The sequence below is a fragment of the Rattus norvegicus genome, chromosome 19, assembly GCF_021556685.1.
Source record: "Rattus norvegicus strain SHRSP/BbbUtx chromosome 19, alternate assembly SHRSP_T2T, whole genome shotgun sequence".
NCBI classification, from domain to species: Eukaryota; Metazoa; Chordata; class Mammalia; order Rodentia; family Muridae; genus Rattus; species Rattus norvegicus.
In genome coordinates, this window is record NC_141552.1 from 17,388,084 (window position 1) to 17,394,265 (window position 6,182).

The following is a 6,182-nucleotide window of genomic DNA, read 5'->3' on the forward strand; positions in this document are numbered from 1 at the left end:
AGAGCCCTTTAGGCTCCCAGAGCTGAGAGCATTGACCTTTGCCTTGTTTGTGAAAGAGGTGACTGACCCCTGTGCTCGAGGTGGCCTTTCCGTGCCCTTTAACCCATAGCATAGGTCTCTGTGCCATCCTCTCCCTTTGCTGTGGTGTGCACTTCCTGGTACATTTCCGTTAGCTCTTGACATTTCCAGAGCATTGGGTCTTGCAAATTGAATTTGCATGGCACCAGGAATAGACCTGATAGCAGGGTGTGGGACACTCCCTATGGGGACCCTGCCCAGGGGCATAAGCTTACTTTTCCAGTCAACTCCCTGAACAGTGAGCCTTTGTGGGACAAGGTACTTCACGACATGACTTGACCTCTCTGCAGTGCACCCAATCCCTGCTTGGCTCAGATGTCCCCCAGAGAGGTTGTGTGAGTGTCCCCAGTAGAGGCAGCACTCTGTGTGGTGGCATTGACATGGCATCCAGGAAAGTCAAAACCAGAGGGACATGTTGGGCAGTTGGAAGCAGATGTCTGCGTCCATGGGGAGAAGGATGGACTAGACACTCCTACAGGGGGTGAGCTGAGAAGCACTTCCTTGGCTTTTTCACAACCATACATCCTGCATGTCATGCTGTGTACCCATGCTGAGCTGAAGCCCCAGGCTTTGAGTCTCCCACAGCTGCTGTGTCCTGGGTCCAGGGTAGGATGAAGCAGACTTCAGCAGGAGAAAGGTGAAAACCCTGGTTGCAGGGTGGGATGGCACAGTCATAACACTCCTGCACATGAGGCCCCTGACTTAGAGCCATATAGCACCTGTGACAAGCCAGCTCTGGTGACACTCATCTGCAATGCCAGGCCATGGGGGGTAGAGGCAGTAGGATCAGTTGTTTAATTATCCTTGGCTACACGGCAAGTTCGAGGCCAGCCTGGGCAACTTTGTCTATGAAAATAAGACAAAACAAGGTCTTGACTCTGAGCATCACTGCCTGTACCTGGCATGGTTGCCCCACCCCAGGTAAGAAACCCCTCTGTCCAGAGGCCATAACTGCAGGAGACCCCTGGCCAAGTGTCTATACAGCGCCCTGTTTGACTGGACTGTGCTGAGGACCAACCACGCTCTCCTCAACAGGAAGGACATGGGAGAGGCTGTTACTGTGAGATTCCGGGCCCTGAGAAGGCCAATAATAAACCCTGTCCTTGGGAAAGCCATGGAGACTAGGAACCCAGGGGATCTCTGCAAACACCAGGGCTGGCAGAGGACTCTGATCCTCTACAGCAGCTGCTCTCAATCTGTGGGTTCTACATCAGAGCTCCTGCACACCAGACATTTACATTACAGTTCCTCACAGTAACAAAGTTACACTCATGAAGTAGCTCTCCAATAAGTTTATGTTGGGATGACAACGACATGAGGAACTGAAATAAAGAGTCACAGTGTTAGGAACGGTAAGAACCGCCATTCTATAGGAACCCAGGCATCTGCACTCGGTGTCTGGAAGTGTGGTAGGCTAGACTTCACCCTCAACGATGCCAGCATGTGGGCACCAAGCCTAGGTTCCACCCCAATGCTTACTGGATATGTGCAGGCCTGGTTCCATCAAGAAGTAATAAAGGAACCCTTGGCAAAAAAACACTGGGTACCAAACTGGTCAGGAAAACACACCCCCTCTTCTGCAACTCCTCTCAGGAGGGCTAGTCTTTCCAGGAGGCCCCGGCTATAACCAAACCTTGTCTCCCAGTGCTTGCCCATTGGTGTCTTGGCCATATTCAGATTTGAGGACTTTGAACAGAATAGCTTCCAGCAGATTTGCATCAATGAATCCAACAAGCAGTTGCAGTCCTACTTCACCCAGCACACCTTCAAGCTGGAGCAGGTGAGAGTGGACACCTATTCGCCAGCCCAGCCCAGCCATCACCCTGAATGTGAGCTGTGTCCCTCAGTATCAGCGGGATGGGGCCTGGGCACCATAGGTTCCCCAGGACCTAAAGCTATGTCCTTGAACTCAGTGCCATGCTCAGCCCTTCCAGCCTCTTTCAACCCTTCTGGAAGCTCAACTGCTCCTGCAGCAAGGCAGCAGTGTGCACATTCTGTCACGTCATTTGTGTGTGTCTACAGGAGGTCAGAGCCTGTCTCCTCTGTTCCTTTCTTTTGCTGTATTTGCCTTTCTGAGGAGGCAGCACCCACAGGTATGGGAGGCAGCCACATGCATATTCTGCAGCCATGTCTGATTCCTCTGAGGCTCAGTCCCACTTACACACCTACCCTCCAACCTCCCCACTCCATGTCACCCCTGGGGCTCTGTAAACCTTCCTGCTTTCTGTCTTTATATAATTGGTGACACTGCAGCCCTCAGTGGTGTCATACAGTGTTAGTTTGTCTTTGCACTGCCTGGAGGTCTGACTTAGGAGAATGGCTACCATTCTCATTCCTGTTCAAGGGTCAGAATCTGAATCCTATGTAAGGCTGAATAATATTCCAGCACATGGCTGTGCCATGTTGAATTTACACAGTCACCTATGGATCTTATATTTTGACTTGTAAACACACACATATAAGACTCAAGTGACACCCAAGTGGGGAATTGCTGGAGTCCTCCATGGCTTTCTGAACTGTCTGAGAGACCGAGACCATCCTGTCCACAGTGTATAGGGCACCATCTACTCATAGCTCACACAGCATGAGAAGATTAGGGAGGGTTAACCTGGCTTCTCTGTCTCCTACTTTCTGCCACACTAGCCCTAGCATCTTTCTGTATTGCAGTGAATGTTTAGAACCCAGGAGGATTCCAGCTTCCTTGCTCAAATATAGCAAGTTCCTCCTTGCCTGCTTTGAGACTGAGTCTCATGCAGCCCAGGCTGGCTTTGATCTCACCATTAGTTAAGATGGCCATGAACTCCTGGTTCTCATGCCTCAGACGTCTCTGAGTGCTGGGTGACAGGTATGCACCACTCTCAAGTCCTGCCACTGGGACAAGAGTGAGCAGAGCCAGCTCTGAAGCACACACTTTGCTGGTGTCAGTGATGACTGACTTATGTTTCCTGTCTTCCTTGCCCATGGCCCTTCACCTTGGTGCATGCCATCCTTCCTCCCTGTGACTCATGGGGGACACCAAGCCTGAGGATGTCAGGAAGAAGTTTACTTACTTCACTGGGTTGGAGGCTGTTAGGTTCCTGCGTCAGTAGGTGAGATTCAAGCTAGAAGGTTTGTGGCATGAGAAACTGGAACAGAGCTGGAATGGCAGGAACAATCGTCGCCTGGCTCTGAGAAGACCAGGTGGGCAGAAACTCATCGTTGGGCAGGTAGTGAGCTCAAGACCAGGCTGGGCATTGCTCAGCGCATGTGAACAGGTGTGCTTACATGGACATGTGTTTCCCCCACATGGTCACCACTTATCCAGGCACGGTGAATACTCCAAGGAGCTTTTTATGTTTTAACATTGTGTGTGTTTGTGTGTCCATACATACATATACACATACATTCATACATATACACGAATACACGTACATGAAAACACATGCATATACATGACTATATACATTCATGCTCACACACACATATATACACACCTACATGCATACACACATACACACACACATACACACACATACACACATACACACATACATGCATACACACATACACATATACATACACACATACACACACATACAATACATATACACACATACAAATACACCTATACACACATATAGACAGACATATACATATACACGTATACACATACATGCATACACACATTCATATCCACACGTACATACAGACATATACATATATACTCACATACATGTAAGCACATGAGTGGAAGCCAGAGGACAGCTTGGCCCTTGGTTCTCTCCTTTTTACCACGTGGGTCCTGGGGATTGAGTCAAGCTCATCAGACTTGACAGCAAGCCCCTTTAACTGTAGAGCCCTCTCATTGGCTGCCAGTTGCCTCTTTCCACAAATTCTATCTATGGTGGGATGTTTAGAGTTGTTATTCTCATGATTCCTTCAGCAATAGCGCAGACATCATTTACACTGCATTAGGAGTTATAATTCATGTAGATGTCAGGAGAGCTGGAGGCGTGGATCAAGAAGAGAGCCCACTTTCAATGTCATTATGTGGTATTGCCTTAGGCCCTTTTATACACTCCCCTGGCTTTGTCTGAGTATATGTTTGAGGTCTCTCTATGACTGTGCAAAGAAGTAAGAGATAGGGCTGGGCCACAAAATAGGGAAGTACTTGTTCATCCAAAAACAAAAACAAAAAACAAGCAAACAAACAAACAAAAATAGATCTAGGGTTAAATATTTGTGCTAGTACTGAACTACACAGCCAGAAGGTATTTTTCTAAGTAAATAACACAATATTGGGGATGACAATATGATCAAATATCCTACAACATAAGTTTGCAATGTTACCTACATTTTATAAATCAAGTCTGACCACCGTTTTGGTTGTTTCCAATCCTGTCTGAGTGCATCATCATGGGAATCCCAAGGAAAATCAGAAATGGGTTCTTGAAGCTGTTGCACAGGGCCAGTATAGACAAAATACCACAGAGGAAACCTTGATTCTTATCTCAAGGGATCATTCACCATCCCTCTTGTCACTTAACTTATGACAAGACGTCACCTTTCCTAAACTTAGCCTTTTTCCCAAGTGCTGCAGAAGGGAAGACCTGGTGTCAAGGGGTCTGGATTCAAACCACAGGACACTGAATTCATTTAAATAGGTGTAGTTTATTAATGCACACACCAATACAGTTCAACCAGAGCAACAGCTCAGAACTGGGTACTGGACATTGCTAGGCCCCGCTCATTGCAAAATCCACATGGGCTCATGCACAAGTGCTAGAAATGCTTCGGTCTATGGGCCCTAACTCAGGCCATTTTACACATAATTTTTCCTATTTTCCTTGAATCTATTGGGTCCTATGTGAAGAATACACTTGGGGAACTTGTTAAGATTAACAAACCTCATAACATACAGAACATAACAGGGTATGTGACCAGCACCACACAGTTCAACGTCAGAGTTTTTTGTTCTTTGTTAGTGTTTTTCTTGGCATCCATGATGTGGAGGCGTATTACAGAACAATAGGAAAGAGCTGGCTGCTGTGTAACAAATTCACTGCTATTAAGGTAGGTATGGGGGCAAGACCTGAGCAGTAGCCCTTAAGATGGGAAGGAGATGATGTGTTTGGTAACTGAAAGGAGCTGCCTCAGCTGTGTTTCTCTGCCTGCTCAGTGCCCATTCAACATCACTCTGTCCCTGAAGAGGAACTCAAGGTCTGCCCCCTGCTGCCTGTGAGCCAGGAAGAGGCACAGAAAGGCAAGGCCACAGCACTGGTTTCCAATCCCTCAGTAATGCTGGATTTCCAATAATGTACTTGTATACACAAATACAGTGTGGTAAGTTGCAATAGATACTAATCATTTCTCACAGAGGGCAGCAGTTGATTGACTACAACTAATTTTATTAAAAAAAAGAAACCTGGCTCTTGTAGAAATATACAAAGAAATATCTAGGATGGTGGGGGATGAATTCTGCCATGGACTGAACTCGTGGAAGTGGGGTTGGGAGAAAGATGCATGGTTAAATAGCCCACCAGGTTCACATTGTGTCAACTTGATTTAATCTAAGGACAAAGAAGTGGAGTATCTCTGATGGCTTTCTTCTAGTCCCTTTAAAGCATCACTGGGGTTTGAACTCAGAACTTCACACTTCTTGATGGGGCAACTACACTCAAGGAAGCTTAAGATTTTCATAGACACAGTATTATGCTACATATACAGAGTAGATAATACTAAGATGTTCAGATGGTGATGTCCATTTGTATGCACTCTTAATGTGGACCTAAAAAAAGACAGATCAAGGTCCTTAAAATAGAAAGATCAGTTCCAGTTGTTTTCTACCATTCCAAACAGAACGATTGGTAGGGAGAGAATGGTAAATAATCGAGAATTCGTAGATGATGCTTTGAATGAAGTGTGGATTTCTGTGCTGGTTTAAAACAGGGTCTCAAGTATCACATGTTGCCCTCTACCTGGCTGGCCAGGATCACTTTGAGCTCAGATAAACCTCCTTTCACTTTGCAATAAATAGGCTTAAAAGAGTGGCCTCCACGGACTGTGCAGACAGCATTAGCCTTTCACAGTTGAGGTGTATAACTCACAACTATAGTTTTAGCCAT